This window comes from Cetorhinus maximus, chromosome 4, assembly GCF_964194155.1.
Source record: "Cetorhinus maximus chromosome 4, sCetMax3.hap1.1, whole genome shotgun sequence".
In the NCBI taxonomy this organism is placed as follows: Eukaryota; Metazoa; Chordata; class Chondrichthyes; order Lamniformes; family Cetorhinidae; genus Cetorhinus; species Cetorhinus maximus.
The window spans coordinates 12,596,030-12,618,608 of record NC_135882.1 but is presented as its reverse complement, the minus strand read 5'-3'; positions in this window follow the sequence as shown (position 1 = coordinate 12,618,608).

Genomic DNA, 22,579 nt, shown 5'->3' with positions numbered 1-22,579 from the left:
ACCTCATTGTAATACATCAGCATATCATTACAAGGTCAGCCCGCCGGACTCATCTCCCCCTGTTGGATCGTCTGTCCACGTCAGCGGGAAAACACATTGACATCTTCCACAAAACTACATAAGCAACGTTTACCGGGCGGGCTACACTTCGCTCGGGACTTCAAGGTTTGTTTGCCTACCTTGCTTCGGGCAGCACTCGCAGCCCTCAGCGCCAGGCTTCACAGACAGCACCGCATCACTTTTAGGGGGGCTCATGGGTAGGCCTCTACCTACTGGATCAGCCATATGTGGGTGGCTTTTCAACGGCTGCAGGGCAAGGTCTTGCTTGGGGAAGGGGGAAAAGTGGCCTCAGGCAAGGTAAGAGGCTTCAGAGCGAGGGCTGTACTGGGGAAGGGGGGTAACCCAGGGTGTGTGTGTGGGGCACATGTTGATCTGTGTAAGTGACCTCAAGGTGGTGAGGGCTGAGGGGACAGTCTCCAGAGGAGATGAGTCCAGATGGAGATGTGAGGGTATGTGTGAGAATGGGTGGTGATGTCCCTTGAGCTGGCAGTGAGTGAGATACCAGTGAATGTGTGATGGGCTTGTGAGTGTGAGAGTTTAGAGCGATGAGATTGCCATACCCTGGCTGCACGGATGAGATTATTCATCCTCTATCTGCATTGGATGGCCAACCTCTTCTGTGTAGCATTGGCACTGATCACCGCTGCCACCGCCTGCCACGCTAGATTGGTGATGCTGCTGCCCCTCCTGTGGCCAGAGCGCGGGTAGAGGGCATCACAGCGGGCCTCTATGGCGTTCCAATTACCCGGGGACTGCAGTCTTTTTGCCTTTCATGGACACCTTCCCTGCAGTAGCTGTGGGCTGGGAGCACTGAGATGTGTGTGTGTGGCTGGATTTTAAATATGGCGCCCGGTGTGATGAAGCGGTGAGGTGATGGCGTGGGGGGCGAATGAGATCCTGCCTGTTATGGAAACGGCTCAGTTCCGGGGAATGCATAAATAATGTGGCGTGTTTGGGCCGAGACAACGTCTTACCCGCTTGCTACCGCACTTAGTGCAAATCTGGGACAATTCTGCCTGAAGTGTGCCATGGGATTAACGCTGCTCTTTACTGTTGTTGCTGGACGACACCCAATTTACAACCTATATCAATGACTTAGAAGTCACCTTATTTACAATCTATAGATATCGGACAGTGTATCTGGGAAGCTCGGGACCGGATGTGTGCCGGATTTGGGGATTTTATGGATTTTGTGTCCTCGGCCTAGCATGTATTTTTAATATGTAAAATAAAGTATGAAAAATAAAGAATAACAGGGTTTTATTCAAATTGCTACCCAGGGTGCCAGCTTTGAATGTAGCTGGTTTTCAGGTCATTCTGGATTTTGGGATACTGGTTAAGGGGTCCAGTACCTTTATATCAATGACTTAGATGAAGGGACTGAATGTATGCTAGCTAAATTTGCTGAGACACAAAGATAGGTAGGAAAGTAAGTTGTTAAGAGGACATAAAGAGTATACAGAGGGATATAGATAGGTTAAGTGAGTGGGCAAAAAATTGGCAGATGGAGTATAATGTGGGAAAATGTGCACATGTGCAAGGGGAATGGCATACAAAAGTGGTGAAGTGTTGCTGCTGCTATACAGGGCCTTAGTTAGACGGCATCTGGGGTACTGTGCACAGTTTTGGTCTCCTAACTTAAGAAAGGATATAATTGCATTCGAAGCTGTTCAGAGAAGGTTCACTCAACAGATTCCTGAGATGAAGGGATTATTTTATGAGGAAAGATTGAGCAGGATGAGCCTGAATCCATTGGAGTTTAGGGGAATAAGAGGTGATCTTATTGAATCATATAAGATTCTGAGGGACTTGACAGGCTGGCTGTTTCCCATTGTGGGGGAGTCTAGAACAAGGGAACACACTTTTAAAAATGAGGGGTCTCCCATTTGGGGCTGAGGTATGGAGATTTTTTTCTCTCAGAGGGTCGCTAGCCTGTGGAATTCTCTTCTCCAGAAAGCAGTGGGTCAACGAATATATTCAAGGCTGAGTTAGATAGACTTTTGATCAACAAGGGAGTCAAGGGTAATGGTGGGTAGACGGGAAAGTGGAATTGAGGCCACAATCAAATCAGCTATGATCGTATAGAATGTCAGAGCAGGCTCAAGGGTCTGAACGGCCTATTGCTGCTCCTAATTCTTGTTTTCTTGTGTTCACCCACGGTGTTCAGCATGCTCTCCTGCCCTCTTTTACATATGGAAACATTGTCCTCAGACAGATGTCATTTGGGCTAAACTATTAATCAAATTTATTGCAAGAAACAAATTCACAAAAAACACACAAAATGCATACAGCAGTCAAATTAAAACTACATCCAGCATGTTTTTTGACTTACAAAAAAAAGCTTAGAGATTCAATTGCAGGCTGGAGACAGGACATCCATTGCCGTGCATTCCCACTGGGTCACAGGGAGCATGCAAAATTGGTGTTGCCGCTTCATTATCATGGGTCTGAGAACAGTACTGGAATTAGTCATTTGTTGCATGCCTGGTTGGGGGTGGGGTAGGGGGAAGGAGGGTAAATTGGACTTGACTAATTCCACTTAAAGACATGTAGCACTTCTTAAAGGAGAGGTTGTTTCTAGCTGTAGACAACAGGGAAATGTTCTCAAAGGAATAAAATGACTGGAAGAAGTACTGTGGGCACCTGTATTCTTAAATGCAACTTTGGAGGATCTGATCCAGACTGTTGGTTGGAGGATGCTGATCCCATTTTCCCAAGGATGCAGAAAGCCCTTCCAGCAATGTCCTCTCTGTCAGTGGAAAAAGGTCAATAAGAGAGTCAAGGTCAGGGGCTTAGCTACCAAGACATAGCTGAAATGCAGAGAAGAGTTCAATAACTTGACCAGAAGTGTCAAGGTAAGAATCTTACTTCTCACCTCAATGACCCCATACCTGTAATCATGGTACTCCCTTCTCCCACTTCCCTTGCTCTCCTACAATCACTACAGCACACATCACTCTACCTTCTTCTGCTCTTACTGCCACACTTTATACCTCCTACTTTCATCACTATTGTAACTCTCATTTTCTCATACCACGCATCTTTCACATAAACTAGGGACTAATTGGTTGTGATATGCAAATAATCAAAATAGCTCACTTGATAAGTCTCTAACACACTCCCAGACCTGTTGCAGGGGAGGTCGTGTACTTGTATCAGGAGCCAGCGACCAGAGAAAGCCTAGTCTGCTCTCATTCCCTTGCACCACTAGCCATCGTGGATGCAGGAGAGTCTTGGTATGGTGGGTGTTAACGCTGGAGGAGATGTCTTGCATGGTTTCTTCACACCTTCTTCTCTTTTACCTTTTCTGACTTGTATCTCACCTGTCACACCCTCTATGAGAAACGGAGGCTCTTTCCATCAGCCATTCATCTTACACTGCAATCCGTACAGAATAAAAGTTAAACCTTAATCCCTCTCTTTCATTTCAAACACCGATGGACTGCAGCGGTTCAAGAAGGCAGCTCATCACTACCTTCTCAAGGGCAACTAGGGATGGGCAATAAATGCTGGCCCAGCCAGCGAAGCCCACATCCCGTGAATGAATAATAAAAAAATAAGAAAAGTGCCCTTGTGACACTCAGGAAGAGAAGGTCAGCTTTCATTTGGATTGGTCTTCATGTGCTGAATCACTGGCTCAAGTGCGCAGGGGTTAAGGCAGGGCACTAGGGCATCTCAGGTGCTAGCTCACCTCAGACATTGGCATTGAAGGCCCAATCTATCAAAATAGACCGATGGGCATATGCCAGGTGCACTGGACAACATACCACTCAGTCTAGCCATAATGGCTCAGAGTATGGTGAGGCCCAACTTGTGTTGGGGCTTTGTGCGATGCACAGAGACCATTCTGTCCAACATGGGCTGATTGTCAGCTCCTTGAACATAACAGTGGTTCCCATGATGATGAAGCTTCTGTTGACAGTGCTGACAACTGCATTGGTGGCTCACATTCCTGCCATGGATGCTCAGACACCCACTACCTTACCTCTGGGGGACCAGGGGCTTCCAGAGGACCGCCTCGCTCCAGCACTCGGTTCTCCTGCAGAGCTGGAGGTGGGTGCTGAGGTGGAGCCCCAGAAACATTGCCTTGGCTCCCTGTGCCAGGCACCTGCTGCCCTCTCTCAGGATAACTGCCTGCCTGCTGCCTGCCACCGTCTCCACCAGTGCCCTTGTTAGTGCCACTCAGCCATGTGGGCCAGACTACCCCAGCCCACACTGAGTTGCTGTCTGGAGCTGAGCCCTCAAGCCCAGAGATGGCCGAGGTTGCCCGCCGTGGGCATCTAAAGTGCCCTCAATGAAAGCTGAGCAGCCGCCCACCTCTTAAACTGTAGCATTGGCGGCGGGGGTGGGGGGCGGTGGGAGGACACTCTTTCAAGGAGCACTAGGATAAGTAAACAAGCACGAGACAGGCACTAAAGGGTTGTACAAGGGTGATCCTTAATTATGCTGATAAGTATTACCCCAAAACGAACATTTTACACTTACCTGTTGGGTCTCTTCATTCTTTCCACTGGCTGTTGAATTCAGGCACCTGTTAAAATTACATTCAGTCCGATTGAAGTGATAAGACTTTAACCCTCATAAACTATGAGGTTTCTCAATGCTTTAGGCGGGTGCCTCATCTGTTTGAAAATACCCTGCAGGTTAATATTGCAGATGGTGAGAAAGGCTCAACTTCTGGGTGGGTGGGTTTTAAACCACCCACCTGCCCAACACTTGCCTGGCAGAAGGGGTTAAAATCAACCTTGAAGGTTTGAACTCTGATGTGAGCCTTGAGTGCTACTGGCATTGCATTGACCGTCCCTGGCACTCTGGGAAAGTCAGCGGCCCAGTAGAAACCTATTGCTGTCTGCCTCTGCTCCTCTGTGGACAAGCCACACCAATCTACTCAACGGGAAATAAACCTGTTATTTGCTGCTTGTAGATTCTTTCGGCCCATTGACTAATCTTGGACATGTATCCTTCATGAATGTCTAGTGCAAGCTAGACCTATAAAAGCTAAGACTCATCGTGACCTTCATTTCTATGGTCAAGGCTGTGATACATGGGGATTAGGAGCTTTGAGTCATCTCGAAGCAAGTGCATTTAGCTAAAGGCCTCCTTTGTAAACTCCAGTCATTACCCAGTCAGCTCCTCTGGCCTTGCATGGAAGGCAGTCAAGGGCTGTACACTCTCCTGGGATCAGTGCTTGTGTGTGGGGTGATGTCACCACCCATGATACTTCATGAACTACAGATGCACTGCAGCAACTTGTCAAGGCTGCTTCAACAGCAACTTCCCAAACCCACAACCTGCACACCCAGAAGGACAAGGGCAGCAGATGCATGGGGATACCACCGCCTGCAAGTTCCCCTCCAAGCCACGCACCATCCTGACTTGGGACCATCGCCGTTCCTTCACTGGGTCAAAATCCTGGAACTCCCATCTCAGCAGAACTGTGGGTGTTGCTACACCTCATGGACAGCAGCGGTTCAAGAAGGCAGCTCGCCATTGCCTTCTCAAGGGCAGTTAGGGATGGGCAACAAATACTGGTCTTGCCAGCAGCGCCCATATCCCATGAAGGGATAAAAATAGACTCTCTCTGCCTCCTGTCTTTGGCCCTCTTCCTGCTATGTCTCCTCTTCCATTCTAATAGCAAGTGAGGGCTTAAACCAGCAAAAGAGACAATTTCAATTCTTAGATCAGCTGGAAAATGGCTGGGTGCAGCAATAAGATGAGAATGGTTTCAACACTTCCTGATTTGCGCTCGATTCGAGTGACGATGGTTTAGGCCTGTGTGTGCCTGAAAATCCAGTACTAAATTTGGAGAAATTCTCTGAGCTGCAAGCACAACTGCAGGAGGCTTACATATTCACCTCCACAACTCGGACTGTGCTCTTTATAATAACCGGGGGTGCATTCAGGTGGAGGAATCTCCAGACATTTTTAAAAGACCAATTAAGTATTTTGTATTTACGTAGGTCTTATGCCCAATGAGTCCTTATGTGTTTTGTGCCTGATTATGTCCTGGACATAATCTGTCTGACAGACAGACTATTCCAGGCCCCTGCCTTTCCAAAGAGTACATTTAGACACCCATTTTAACTCACTCAAAACCCATTCATTTACACGGCCCCTAATCTCCCATTGCTCGAGCTGCTCAACTCGTTCCTCTGTCAAGTGAGAAAAACATGCTTGACTTTGGGAATTAAACCGGTCTTGACTTCACATCAAAACCAAATCGTAAACTACAACTCAGCCCAACAGTTGAAAATCACACAAAGTAACAACTACTATTCAGTGAAGTGGCTTATATTGTGCTTATGGTATCTTCTATATAGCTTCTACCATAAATATCTATTACACCCTACCAAGGTCCCTTTACCCCTAATTTTATTATTGCGCTTCTATTTAATGTCCATGCAGTATAAAACATCCAGCAAAAATGAACAAATGCTAGCAGAGATCCGTTTGCTGAATATGTACCACAGATTGGGCCAATAGTTAATATACTGTGAGACTCAGACACAAAAGCCAACCCTATTCACCTTTGCTACGGCTTGGTGCAGAAGGTTGACAATTCTTTTTGAGAATCTATGGTTGCATCACACTGACCTGACACATGGACATCAGGACTACGTTGGGTGTGTGTGTGCGCGCATGTGTCCGCACGCATGTGGGTGTGTGAATGTGTGTCTGTGTGCATGCACAAATGTGTGTGTGTATGTGTGTGAGTGTGCATGTGTGTTTGTGTGTGTGTGCGTGTATGTGTGTGTGTGTCCATGTGTGTTTGTGCGTGTGTGCGTGCATATGTGTGTGTGTGTATGTATGTGCGTGTGTGTGTGTGTGTGTGTCCATGTGTGTGTATGTGTGTATGTGTGTGTGTGTATGTGTGTGTGCATGTGTGTATGTGTGTGTGTGTGTGTGTGTGCGTGTGTATGTGTGTGTGTGTGTATGTGCGTGTGTGTGTGTGTGTGTGCGTGTGTGTGTGTGTATGTGTGTGTTTATGTGTGTGCGCGTGTGTGTGTGTGTGTGTGTGTGTGTGTGCGTGCGTTCGTTCCATAATGGCTTTCATTGTTTGCCATTAATGCTGCTATGCTTGCTTCCCCTTAGAGTCTGCCTCTTTTTAAAACAAGCTGATGGAGACCTGATCTTTAAACGAGTGTGGATGGGCAATATGAATCCAGCATTTCTATTCTCCAGGCTATCAAGTTCCTAAAGGGACAGTTGCATAAAACTTATATTTGCCGTTTTAAAACTTTGATACTGCCTTTTATATTAGAAGGATACATAAAATGAAGAATATTGCTGCTGTCTGTTCTTATCTTTGGCCTGTAACAATGCACTGTTGCAGCATTGCCACCTTTAGCTAATTGTGTTTCGTCATAGAACAACATGAGGACTAAATATAGCATTTACTTATCCTCCATTCAAGGATTGCTCCAGTTTGATATGATCAGGATATTCTACTTGCAGCAACTTCTCTGACCTCTATTGTTTAGTGTCTTCTTTCAGCTTTCTTCTCAGTTTTTCAACGCTCACCCCCTTCACCCTCCACACACCACTACCCCCCCCCCCCCGCCTCCCCCACCGCCCCACCTCCCACTCATGGACCTTTCCTCACTCCTCACTCTCATAGAAAGCTCGGCATTATGACTAAGTTTCAGGTTACAGGACACTAGGAAGCTGGAAGGCCACCTAAGATCTCCCTAGAGAGCTTCCCTCAGTCCTATGGAGACTCTTATGATAGTGCTCTATTTCATGCCTGAGCACACCTTTGTTTTCCATCTATCCTGAGGCAGTGCAGTTGTTTGGCTTGAGTGGAATGTGATGTTGTTCCTGCAACTGAGTGACATGCTCATAATTTGCACACGAATACAATTCCAACTGCGGACTCCTTTGCTCTGTCCCTCTTTATTTCACAGCGCACTTTGCTTGTAGATTTTTCTTTTGGTTTTTATGCCACTGATCTTGAGCAATCAAGAAAACAAATTGATTATTTCAAAGACTTTATTATTCAAAGCTAGTATCCCTTTTCCAATGCTCAGGCTGATGTTGCCAGGACAATTTCATAAATTTAGGATCAGAAAACCAGTGATCTTTGTCTGCTCAGTTTGAATTAGTAGGAGGACTGTCCAGATATAGACAACTGTAAACAAATTTACTTATCCCCTGTACAAGATGCACTGCAGGAACTCACCAAGGCTCCTTAGACAAACCTGTGTCCACTACCATCCAGAAGGACAAGGGCAGCAGATGCAAGGGAACACCACCACCTGGAAGTTCCCCTCTAAGCCACTCACCATCCTGACTTGGAAATATATCGCCGTTCTTTCACAGTCGCTGGGTCAAAATCCTGGAACTCCCTCCCTAACAGCACTGTGGGTGTACCTACACCACATGGACTGCAGCTGTTCAAGAAGACAGCTCACCACCACCTTCTCCAGGGGTGGGAAATAAATGCTGGCCCAGCCAGCGAAGCCCACACCCCATGAACGAATATAAAAAGTAAATAAAGGGAAGAAAGAAAATCCGCTTTGGCCAAGTGGAAGGCTCAACAGGACAAATGCTACGATGTCCAAGGAACAGTGTGAAGTCTATATGTGAACAGCTTAAACCATTGGCCAATTAATCATTAGGGTCAGAGCCATTCCTGGGCTGTGGTTCAGTGGATTATCTTTCTGTGACCAATTGCTGATTGCCATGTAGTAAACATACAGTAGGGATGTCATCGCCCCTTGAGCAAATACCTGGCAGATGCTATTCTCCATGATACCTGCACCTAGAGAAACGATGAAGCCCAAAATGAAAAGGAATCAGCTCAATTAGCTCCTCTGGACTTTTAAAAAAATTCTTCCATGGGATGTGAGCATTGCAGGCTAGGCCAGCAATTTGTTGCCTAATCCTCATTTCTCTGGAGAAGGTGTTGGTGAGCCACCTTCTTGTAACTGCTGTGGCCCTTGACTTTTCTGTAACAGTTCGGTACTATTGAATGGCTTGCAAAGACCCTTCAGAGGCCAGTTAAGAGTCAACCACATTGCTGTGGGTCTGAAGTCACATGTAGGCCAGATTAAAAGGCATTCGGGAACCAGATGAGGTTTTCTACAACAACCATTACAGAGACCAGCTTTTCTGAACGCCAGATTTTAATTAATTAATTGAACTTAAATTCCATCAGCTGCTGTGGCAGGATTTCCACCCCATGTCCACCAGACTATTGCTCACCCAGTTGTATTACACACCATCACCTCCTTGTTACAATATGCAACATAACAAACTGGAAGCAGACGAGTGATCTCAAAGATTTAATTTCAAGCCAGGTTCATAAAACTGTGAGAAACCAGGAGCTAGAGACTGCCCAAGTTTGACCATTGCAGTTTTTGTTATCATATGACCTCCTCTGATTAAGTTACTGTCTCGCAATTACGTGCAGTTTCTAGTATCTTCTAACGAGGTGCCAGCTGTGGCTCAGTTCATAGCACCCTCGCCTTTGAATCAGAGGGTTGTGGGTTTATGTCCCACTCCCGGAAACCAAGAACTGTGAATGTACTCGAAAGAGTTACATGCGATCTGTTGATAACTCGAAAGAGTTACTAGTATCTTCTGCACAGTATACAATGCGATCTGCAATTTTTCATTACTGCTCTGAAAACACCTCATGTACACATTCTTCCTCATGTTTTTGGTACGGTGTCATTAAAGACTTTGACTGTAACCGCTGTTGTGCCGTTAGCCTCCTTACAAAGTGCTGCCAGATGTGCCCTGATTTCCGGGGACTAACATGCCAAGTCAATGTCAGACTTCAACGCCTTGACAGACTTTGGTTCTAGGTTAGGTAAAATAATTGTTAAGCTGGAATCTTTGGTTCTTACCTTAACCAGTATCAGAGACACTGATCATTTCAGCCCCAGTAACAGTCTAGTGCCCTCTGTGGAACAGGAAACAATGACCTGAAGATTACACCAACGGACATTGGAATTTGAACGCATAAGTGGATTAATAAATTCCCCCAGTATTTTAGCAGAGGTATTCGTTTATTTAAAATAAACAGACGAATGGCTCTATAAAAAATTGCAGATCAAAGGGATTTCCAACAAACAGGTTAAGTGCTTGTATTCTCGTACTGCGCTGTATCATTTGAAAGCTCAATGACTTTGCTTTCCACCCTAATTGTGTGATTCAGTCATTTATCATGAAGGAAAAAACAACAAGGCCATAAAATTAACTTTATGAATTATTGCAAATGAAAGTTTCATGTTCGGGCAGTTTAAAGAAAAATTGTAAAAATGATTGAAATAATAACTGCAGCAAAATTCTAAGAGCTTATGTTTCTGGAGTCTCCTTCCAGTAAGTAGTCGCTGACAAGGTGAAAAAAGATGCCTTAATAACTAGGGCTGTAACTTTTCAACTCTGGGTCAAATGGACCATTTCCACGGATCATTTAATAGATCATTATTTTAAGCTTCCGAATCAAGATTTTTTACATTGCACAAGAACAGAGGAAAGAAATTATGGAAAATCTCTTCAATAAAATATTTATTGCATCCAAATTAATGTTACATTTCTTCAGCACATGGCTGCAGGAGGTTATTGTCAGAAAAAAAAAACTGTAATGCATTATTAATAAGAACCTATATATAACTGCGGTGGATTTTACATGCTTGATTTAGTTTATTTTCCAACTTAGTTAGCTAAAGATTAAATGTACTATGAAATATATTGATGCATGGCAGTTGTCTGGCACAATTCAACTAGTCTCTAAGTTTTATTTGTTCCCAGGCTGGGGGAAAAACATGGATTAGGTTGGATTTTTTGCCCAGTTTTAGACAACCTCACAGGGGTGGGGCGGGGCCTTCTCCTTAGATATGCTGTGTAGTGGCTACTACTCCTAATATAACTAGTATAAACACTACCATGATAACTACTTTAACCACCACTGCTACTATAACCACTGCTGTTATAACTAATATTACTGCTATCACTATAACTTCTACTACTATTGCTATGACTAATGTTACTATTACTGATTATAACTACTTTAACTACTACTATTATAGCTACTTTGACTACTACTATAACTACTACTGCGATTGCTAATATTGTTAGTATTATAATTACCATAACTACAACCATCAGTATTGATAGTATCGATAGTACTATTACCAGTATTATTAATAATACTATGGTCAGGACATTCCGGATGGCGGGGTTTCCCTTCCCGCCATCCGAAGCGTTCCCGCCGACTCTGCCTGCCCCACAGCCATTTCTCACTTGAAAGAGCATCAATTGGCTGCAGGTGGAACTTCCACCCTTCACTCGGGAGGAAGTCCTACAATAGAGAGAAGCCCCCACCCACCTCCCCCCAACCCCACCCCCCCACACCACCAACCACCCTTCCTGCCTGAGGCCTAAGCCCGATCATTTTCAGGCTTTCCCCACACCCGGGAAATCCTCCCGCCAGCCTAAAAATTGAGGCCGGGTGGGAAACGGCCCTTAAGTGGCCAATAATTGACCACTTAAGGTTCTCATTTGGGGCAAGGGTGGGCAGTCCATCCGAGGTCTTGCCCACCTCAGGGCGGGAGCCCATCGGCAAGCCCGTTCCTTCTATTTCACACACCCTGCCCCCCTGCCGGTGGGGGAGTGTGAAATTCAGGCCTATTACTCATATAGTGATACCTTGCATTATACAGCATCTTCAACCAAAAGAACAATGGCGGATTGGGGCCTCCTGTCTCTTGCCCAGTTGTTGGAAATCCAGTGGTTGCCAGTATGTTCTCAAAGTGCCCTAGTGCCCAGGACAATAAGCGCACGGCTGGAGATCGCTCTAGCAACAAACCATCCATCGAAACTCACAGGCTCATTAGAAGCTGTGCTGCTCAGAGGAGGCCATTTGGTCCACTGAGTTCATGCTGGACCATTCCCAGTCCTGCCAATCCCGTCTCTGACACCCCCAACATGAAGCTCGTCGGTGGTAGTGGGCCGGCAGCTGCCTTGTGTCGACTATCCTCTTTGTCCTTTCTGGAAAAGGGGCTTAACTAAAAGCTCAAAGAAAAATCATTGCCTCTGATCGCGGTCAGAAATTCCTGCTTAAAACCAGCCCCAGAGCCTCCATCAAACTCAGCTACAGAGAGAGCCAATGTTGTACCTCCATTGGAAAATTCCTCCCCCACCACCTAGTGAATGCCCCAGCTTCACTACCACTTCGCTGGGCACGTTCCCACCTGATGGAAATGTCTCCGACACCCCCTTGAGTTCCCATGCGCTCAAGGGTGCAGTTGGCCAACGGGAAATCCTGCCGCATCATTCTTAATGGCAGTGACATTCAGGGTCCTGCACCCTAACGTGACTCTGTTGGAAGAAAATACCTTCATCTAGAATGAAATAAACTTAAAGATGCTGAGAGGCTCTGCATCACATATCTCTGGGGCTGTCTCTCTCAGCTCTGACGCCATCTTGGTTTTTCGACTTCAAGGTAAGGTATTAAAAAGGTTATTCAAAACCTTGAGGGCTCTGGACAAAGTAGACAGAGAGAAACCAGTCCCATTGGCAGAAGGGTTAAGAACCAGAGGACAACAACATAAGGTGATTGGCAAAAGGACCAAAGACAGCAAGAGGAAAAACCTTTTCACTCAGTGGATGGTTTGGATCTGGGATGCACCGTCCGAGAGTGTGGTGGAGGCAGATTCAATCGTGGCTTTCTAAGAGGAGTTGGATATTTATCTGAAGAGAAAAGAATTTGAGGGCTGTGGGGAAAGGGCGTGGGGGAGTGGGACTATGGGGTGTTGCTCTCACAGCGAACTGAGAGAGACACAATGGGCTGAATGGCCTTCTTCAGCACAATGACTATTCTATGATTCTATTATTGATTTAACTTCTTATATAATGTTGTTAATGTGTTGAATTTTAAATGAATTAAATTATTTTACACTTTTACACAAGTTAAAAAAGAAGCATTTTCTTTCCCTGTAGGCTCGTGCTCCTATTTCGAGCCACCTCCTGCTCAGTTGGCGTTGCCAAGCCCCCAGGATTGTCCTGGAGGTCCCAGGAATTGTTCTCCTGGGCACTGCTACAAGCAATACAGGAGGTAAATCATTGGAGAATTGCCTGTTTTTCATTTCCTTTGAACACTTCATTTATTCAAAATATATTGGAGAGGAGGGGAAAGCCGTTTTATTAGTGGGTGGTAAAAGGTCATGTGCCAAAACCTTCAGAAATACACCTACCTAGAGTTTGCAACGCTAACCCGCCTCCTCACCTACTGCTCCTGGCGACACTTCCCCTTCAGGCGGATCTGGCTGAATCCAATTCGCATCCAAACTAATATTCCTCTGTAGTGTATACCAGATCCATATGTGCGCACATGGTTTCCCATCATCAGGTTGGGGCCTACTACATGAGTTCTGCATCGGCAATAATGCTGTCTTTCAGATGAGATGTTAAACTGAGGCCCCATCTGCCCTCTTAGGTGGACATAATGGATCCCATGGCATTATTCTGAGGAAGAGCAAGGGAGTTCTCCCTGGTGTTCTGGTCAATTATGTCCCTCAACCAACATCAGATGATCTGGCCATTATCACATTTCTGCTTGTGGGGGCTTGCTGTGTGCAAATTGGCTGCTATGTTTCCTACATCACTACTGTGACAACAATTCAAAGTATTTCATTGGGTGTAAAGTGCTTTGTTCTGAGATTATCAAAGGCACTATAGAAATATCAGTTTTTTAAATACTCCAATAGCTGATGCTAATATAGCTGCCCAATATTTTCAAAGTTTGCTGATGAATACAGACTGGCCCAGCATTTGTACTGGAGTAGGTTCTTCCCCTCTTTGGTCTGCCTCGCTCTGGACTTTTGAGGTTGTTCTCACTCCTAAGGCCGGCATTTGTCACCCATCCCTAATTTCCCTTGAACTGAATGGCTTGCTAGGCCATTTCAGAGGGCAGTTAAGAGTCAATCACATCTGGACCCATACGTAGGCCAGACAGGGTAAGCATGGCAGATATCCTTCCCTAAAGAACATTTGAGAACATTAGTTTTTTTTTGTTCATGGGATGTGGGCATCGCTGGCTGGGGCAGCATTTATTGCCCATTGTAATTCCTCTTGAGAAGGTGGTGGTGAGCTGCTTTCTTGAACCATTGGTCCATGTGGTGTAGGTACACCCATGGTGCTGTTAGGGACAGAGTTCCAGGATTTTGACCTAGCAACAGTGAAGGAACTGCGATATATTTCCAAGTCAGGATGGTGAGTGGCTTGGAGGGGATCTTCTAGGTGGTGGTAGTGTTCCCATATGTCTTCTAGATGGTAGTGGTCATGGGTTTGGAAGGTGCTATCTAAGGGGCCTTGGTGAGTTTCTGCAGTGCATCTTGTAGACACACTGTACACGCCGCTGCCATTATGCGTCGGTGGTGGATGGAGTGAATGTTTGTGGATGGGGTGCCAATCAAACAGGCTGCTTTGTCCTGGATGGTGTCAAGCTTCTTGAGTGTTGTTGGAGCTGAACTCATCCAGGCAAGTGGGGAGTATTCCTTCACACTCCTGGCTTGTACCTTGTAGATTCTGGACAGGCTTTGGGGAGTCAGGAGGTGAGTATTCGCCACAGGATTCCTAGCCTCTGACCTGCTCTTGCAGCCACATATTTATATGGCTAGTCCAGTTCAGTTTCTGGTCAGTGGTAACCTCCAGGATGTTGATAGTGGGGGATTTAACCCTGGTAATACCACTGAATGTCAAGGAGCGATGGTTAGATTCTCCCTTGTTGGAGACGGTCAATGCCTGGTACTTGTGAACCAAGTGGATCTTATGGCCAATCCCCAATAGTTTCAGAGTCACCTTTTACTGAGATTAGCTTTCAATTCCAGATTTATTAATTGAGTTTAAATGCCACCACCAGCCGTGGTGGGTATTGAACCTATGTTCCCAGAGCATCAGCCTGGTACTCTGAATTACGCCTTCCTTGGCTGGGACTCAAAACCAGATCTTCGGGCTGTGAGGCAGGGATGCTACTCAGTGTGCCATAAGATGTCCTCTCCTTATACACTTATAAGCCTTTATTTACAAAGACACATTACATATCATGCAACTCAAACCTAACAACCACACCTTCAGTCTGTTAATAAATGAGCTCAGGTGAGTCCCCTGTTAATGTCCACATTCTAAAATACAATTAAACATCCAATTAATTGTTTTTAAAATTCATCTTACTACTAGGCCAGCATTTATTGCCCATACCTAGTTGCCCTTGAGAAGGTGGTGGTGAGCTGCCTTCTTGAACCGCTGATGTCCCTGTGGTGTAGGTACACCCACAGTGCTGTTAGGGAGGGAGTTCCAGGATTTTGACCCAACGACAGTGAAGGAACGACAATATATTTCCAAATTAGGATGGTGAGTGGCTTGGAGGGGAACTTCCAGGTGGTGGTGTTATATGATTAACGCTAAGGGAATCAATGGATTTTGGGATCGGACAGGAAAGTAGAGTGAGTTTGAAGATTGACCATAATCTGATTGAAAGGATGGAGCAGGTTCAAGGGGTCATGCGGCTTTCTCCTGTTCTTATTCCTTATGTTTTTATATTTAGACCCAATGAAGTACTTTTGAAGTGTAGTCACAGTCATAATATAGGAAACGTGGCAGCCTATATGCGCAAAGAAAGCTCCCACAAACAGCAATGTGATAATGGCCGGATGATCAGTTTTAAGGTGTTGTTTGAGGGATAAATACTGACCAGGACATTAACGATAACTCCTGTATTCCTCTTGCTATAGTGCCATGCCACATTTTACATCCGCCTGAAAGAGTAGATCGGACTTTGGCTTGAATGTCCCATACAAAATGACAGCACCTCTGACAGTGCAGCATCCTCTCAGTAGTGCAATGAAGCGTCAGCCTAGATTCCCTGTTAGTTTGGCTGAAAAAAAACCTCATGCTTTCAAAAAATATCTTGCACTTTCACTTTATTGGTTGCTGGGCCACAGATGGAGAAGGGAATTGTCTGGTAATTAATATTTGGATGTAGGAGTTCTGCAAGATTTCTTACTGGTTCTCTGCCTCCATGGCTTCCAGTGTCAGGTTCTTTAAACAGAAGCAGGCCCCTAAAAAGGATGTTATTTTATCTTGGGGCAGATAGACGCATCCTTTAAGTGTTGGTCGGCCCCTTGTGGGGGCTTTCTGGAAAGGCTTTTAAGTTTTCTTGATGCTTTTTGTGAAAATGCGCCTGATCCTCAACTTGTTCTCTCAAGAGGAGATATATTTGGGAAAAATAAAATGGAATTCTAAACCGTTCTTCAGAGCAGGGTACATTTTAAAAATCATGAAAATATTTGAATCTCACACGATTGTGAAAGTCAAGCATCAGAATCTTCACAGACGCCCCTCCCACCCCTGACAAAGCAAAGGATGATTTCCAGACCTGCAGAGACGATAGTGTCGATGGCTATTTTCTGCAAATGTTTCTTTTTTGTCAACACTTCATTAACTGGGTTTCTTTAACTTGCACTTTATCAATCAGGGAATGCCAATGAGCTGGCATCTGAAGGACATGTTTGATGCTTCAAATGCCTTGGTGTTCAGTTCTGAAACAATGCAGTCAGCAGTGCACATCCAATCTACTGCAAGCAGATGTGCGTGAGTAGCTGTGTTTTTAACTATTTGAAACACAGAGACCTGCCAAGCCACCCGTCTGTTATAAGAAGGACTCAGGGTCAAGAGGTCAGGAACACTAATGGCAAAATTAGGCCATGCTTTTGACCCCAACCATTTTGATTTGCGAAACTAAATTCCAGTCTCCTTTCACCCTGAACTTATCTTTGTTTTGCTCATTTGATGCTAATCAGATTATGATACAGGTGCATAAAGTATAAACTATAGTCCCCACTTAGCACACAGTATAAAGCCCAACTTGCCACTCGCTGCAACAAAAGGCACTGATTCCGTTAATCTTCTGTATCCGTGTGTTTTTATTGTTTCACATTCTTCACTTTATCACGTTGAATTCTCGTCACCCTTTTATTTGCCTTGAACTGTCCTGCACACTGACTGGGCGTCTCCGGACAAAGCTCTGGGGACATGTGCTGTTGGAATTTATACTCAATTAATAAATCTGGAATTGAAAGCTAGTCTTGGTAATGTAATAATGACCATGAAACTATCATTGATTGTCATACATGTTTTCGCTAATGCCCCTTACCTGGTCTGCCTACATGTGACTCTAGACCACATAGTAATGTGGTTAACTGCCCTCAGAAATGGCCTAGAAAGCCTCTCAGTTCAAGGGCAATTAGGATGGGCAACAAATGCTAGGTTTGCCAGTGACACCCACATCCCATGAAAGAATAAATAAAATAAAAACAGCCGCCTGGGAATTGGATTGTGTCTGCATTAGAATCAGGGGGATAATTCTCCGCTGGTTGGAGTCTTACCTAGCACAAAGGAAGATGGTTGTGGTTGTTGGAGGCCAATCATCTCAGTTCCAGGACATCACTACAGGAGTTCCTCAGGTTAGTGTCCTCGGCCCAAACATCTTCAACTGCTTCATCAATGGCTTTCCTTCCATCATAAGGTTAGGAGTGGGGATGTTCGCTGATGATTACACAATGTTCAGCACCATTCGCAACTCCTCAGATACTGAAGCAGTCCTTGTCCAAATACAGCAAGACCTGGACAATATCCAGGCTTGGGCCGACAAGTGGCAAGTAACATTCGCGTCACACAAATGCCAGGCAATGACCGTCTCCAACAAGAGAGAATTTAACCATTGACCTTTGACATTCAATGGCATTAGTATTGCTGAATCCCCCACTATCAACATCCTGGGGGTTACCATTGACCAGAAACTGAACTGGACCAGCCGTATAAATACTGTGGCTACAAGAGTAGGTCAGAGGCTAGAAACCCTGCAATGAATAACTCACCTCCTGACTCCCCAAAGCCTGTCCACAATCTACAAGGCACAAGTCAGGAGTGTGGTGGAATACTCTCCACTTGCCTGGATGAGTGCAGCTCCAACAACACTCATGGAGCTTGACACCATCCAGGACAAAGCAGCCCGCTTGATTAGTACCCCATCCACAAACATTTAATCCCTCCACCACCGATGAACAGCGACAGCAGTGTGTACCATCTACAAGATGCATTACAGGAACTCACCGAGGCTCCTTAGAGAGCACCTTCCAAACCCACGACTGCTATCATCTAGAAGGACAAAGGCAGCAGATACATGGGAACACCACCACCTGGAAGTTCCTCTTCAAGCCACTCACCATCCTGACTTGGAAACATATCGCTGTTCCTTCACTGTCACTAGGTCAAAACCCTGGAACTCCCTAGCAGCACTGTGGGTGTACCTACACCACACGGACTGCAGGGATTCAAGAAGGATTTGTTAAAGGAAGGTCTTGCCTCACAAATTTGATTGAATTCTTTGAGGAAGTGACAAGAAGGGTTGATGAAGGTAGTGCAGTGGATGTTGTGTACATGGATTTTAGTAAGGCATTTGACAAGGTCCCACATGGCAGATTGGTCAGGAAAGTAAAAGCCCATGGGATTCAGGGTAATGTGGCAAACTGGTTAAAACATTGGCTTTGTAACAGGAAACAAAGGGTAATGGTTGATGGATGCCCTTGCGAATAGAAAGTTGTCTCAAGTGGTGTTCCATGGGGCTCGGTGTTGGGACCCTTGCTGTTTGTGTTATATATTAACAATTTGGACGTGAACCTGGGGGGCACGATTGGGAAATTTACAGATGACACAAAGATTGGCCGAGTAGTGGATAGTGTAAGAGGATAGCCATAATCTCCAAAACGATATAGATGGGTTGATGGAGTGGGCGGTAAAGTGGCAGATGGATTTTAACATAGAGAAGTGTGAAGTCATACATTTAGGGAGGTCAAACAGTTACAGGGATTACACAATAAATGGGAATGTACTAAGAGGGGTAGATGAAGTGAGAGATCTTGACATACAAGTACACAGGTCCCTGAAGGCAGCAGTTCAAGTAGACAAGGTTGTAAAGAAGGCATATGAAATGCTCTCCTTCATTGGCAGAGGTATAGAATACAAAAGTAAGGATATAATGTTGGAATTGTATAAAACACTGGTGAGTCCACAACTGTATTGTGTGCAGTTCTGGTCACCACATTACAGGAAGGACGTAATAGCTCTGGAGAGAGTGCAGAGGAGGTTTACAAGAATGTTGCCAGGGTTAGAAAAGTGTAGCTACGAGGAGAGATTGGATAGGTTGGGGTTATTCTCCTTAGAACAAAGATGGCTGAGAGGTGACTTGATTGAGGTGTACAAAATTATGAGGGGAATAGATAGAGTGGACAGGATAAAATTGTTTCCCTTGATGGAGAATTCTAGAATCAGGGGACATAGATTCAAGATAAGTGGCAGAAGGTGTAGGAGGGACATAAGGAAGAACTTTTTTACACAGAGGGTAGTGGGTGTCTGGAATTTGCTGCCCAAGTTAGTGGTAGAGGCAGAAACTTTAAACTCTTTTAAAAAGTACCTGGATCTGCACCTTAAGTGCTGTAAGCTGCAGGGCTATGGGCTGGATGCAGGAAGGTGGGATTAGAAAGGGCACCTGGGTGTCCTCAGGCTGGCATGGAAAAGATGGGCTGAATGGCCTCCTTCTGTGCTGTAACTTTTCTATGGTTCTATGGTTCTAAGGCAGCTCACCATCACCTTCTCAAGGGCAGCTAGGGATGACCAATAAATGCTGGCCTTCTGTCTGAAAACTGGTGTAGTGAGGCCCAATTTCTACCCCAACAAATCATACGACGTATTATAGAACACTAGAAAGGGGCTCATGGTATCACTAAAGCTGTAAAACTGAATAATCACGTTGCAAGATAATATTTCGAGTGAGAGGCGTGATGTTACAATAAATTTGCCGAAGAAATTCCCATCTGCATAGCAGTTTATTGAAGATCTATTTTTAGACCATAAGAGAAAGACTGGGTGGTGTTTAATGGAGGTGATGGGGGTCTCGCCCTCTGTCTGGAGAGCCAGTGAGAGCTCTGTGTCACCTCTTTTAGGGAAGACCCACCGCATTAAGTGCCGACACCGCACTTCAATGGGCAGTGGTGGGCATTCCCTGGGATCAAGGACCTTGGGGGCGGAAGTCATGCCCGCTGAGAGCTGCTGGCCAATCAGAGGCTGGCAGCTCTTCATTGTTTGGCAGCACCACCAGGGAGGCAGTGCCAGTACTATACTCATCTGAGGCCTAGAATCACCATGGACCAGGCACAGTGGTGAGTGACGGCGAGAGGCAGGTCAATGGTTGGGGGCGGGGGTTTCGGTAGCAGGGGCAGGATCTGACTTTCTGCAGACCCCACTTCCCGATGCTGGGTCCCTTGATCAGGCACAGATCTGACTTCGAGGAAACCCCCTCCCCCCCTCCCTGGGCTCAGGGAGCCCACAAGCAAACATCCCATATCTTGCTTTTCAGGCATCCCCCATGGTGAGTCCCCCATTCCGCTGCTGGGCGAATACCAATGGCAGTGGGATGAGACCCTTAAGTGGGCATCAAAGGGAGAACACCCCTGCTCCTCTTCAAAATAGTGCTGTGGGATCTTTTATGTCTAACTGAGAGGGCAGACAAGGCCTTGGTTTAACGTTGAAGAATAACAATCTTGTCTCCTTAGCTGCCTCCTATCCCCAATCTATCTTGTTCCACCTGCTCCACCCCCTCTTAAACGGTATAAAATCCATTGTATTCCTACTTCTCTTTAGCTCTGAAGAAGAGTCATACGGACTCGAAATGTTAACTCTGTTCCCCTGTCCACAGGTGCTGCAAGATCTGCTGAGATTTTCCAGCATTTTCTGTTTTTGTTCTATATCTCCTGAAGACAATTTCTTTTGTAAGAAAAGCAAAATATTGCAGATATAGCAAACTATATTCTGTGTGTATGTTTAATTAGTAAAACTTTTTTTTTTCCAACTCTCTGCAAAAGTGTTGCTTAGGAAGCCATTGACATCTGCTGAAGCTGGTACATTTTGGATTTCCTGCTGAGGAAATGGAGATCCTTTGTGATCTCGTGGCCAGGCAGTAAGCTGGGGGAATGGCGAGCCCACCCATTGTAGAACCTGCCCCTCTTTCAACCTTATGAGTCCAGGTTACTGCCCAGACAACAAGGTTGAATTTTAAAAAAATCATTCATGGGAAATCACTGTTAGAGACATTGAAAGGGAAGTGCTCAACCAGTGAACTAAATACTGAAAGTGCTGGAAGACCACCTCACGTCATCAACAAGAACTAAAAGGAATTTGGAAGTCATTGATCAAAATCAACACATCGAATCCTGTACTCTGGAATTAGTGCTATTGAACTGTTTAACCCACCCTTAAAATCCATGATGTGTGTAAGAAGGGGGTAGAGTTTAAGTAAAAGTGTTAGAAGTAGCAATTCATATTTCTTTCTTTTGCCACTGGTTAACGACAGTTTTTTCAATAAACAGTTATTTACCTATAAAGTTTAGAAACCTGGTGCTTGTATTCTGTTAACCTAAATTAAACAGTTGGGTAGAATTGGGGCAATCTGGTGGTTTGATCAAACTTTTCACATTTGTCGTGGCTCAGGGAACAGTGGGGCTTGATATTGTAGTGCACCATCCCCAGTGAGTCATGACAGTGGGTACACCTGAGGTTGGTAGGGGGCTTCGTGGATTTTAACACAGCGACAGTGAAGGAACGGTGATGTCGCTCTGAGTCCCATGCATCTGTTGCTTTTGTCCTTCTATGGGGTAGAGGTCGAGGGTTTGGAAGGTGCTGTCGAAGGAAGCTTGGTGAATTGCTGCAGTGCATCTTGCTGATGGTGTACACTGCCACCTCTATGGTGAAGGGGATAGAAGTTTAATGCAGTGGATGGGGTGCCAATCAAACGGGCTGCTTTGCTTGAATGGTGTTGGCCATTCTGACTGTTATTGGAGTTGCACTCATCCAGGCAAGTGGAGAGTATTCTATCACACTCCTGACTTGTGCCTTGTAGATGATGGCTTTGGGGACTCAGGAGGTGAGTTAACCCCTAATGACCATTCAGTCAAAAGTCACATGACATAACATGGTTCAAATGATTACAATCAAACTGATTTGCTCTTAACTCAAGCCAATTGTATAACTGACTGCCTTGCTTGGTCATCTTGGTTAGCATTCATTGAGAATTGATTAGTCATTTCAAAATTACAGCTTTTTTGGAGCATAAAAGAGGGAAGGGGCAATAAAATTGTCCCCACCTTGACAAGGGACATGACTGTGGAGAAATTTCACCCAGTGACATGATGAATACTCACAATCTATGAGTTTTGTGTAAAGTACAATCTTTTCAAGGTGGGTTCTCCTCAGGTTTCCCTCCCAAATAATCACTGGCACTGCTGTCACTTTGATTCATGATTCTCAGCCTGGAACTTCCAGCATATTTCCCAGCTAATTCTGAGTCAGCGGAGGGAGTGGCCAACAGGCAACATGTTGATGAGGAAGAGGAAGGGAGGGACTTGGCTTGCCCAGTTGCAAACGTCATTCTCCTGAATCCACCCCTTCCCTGATCCTG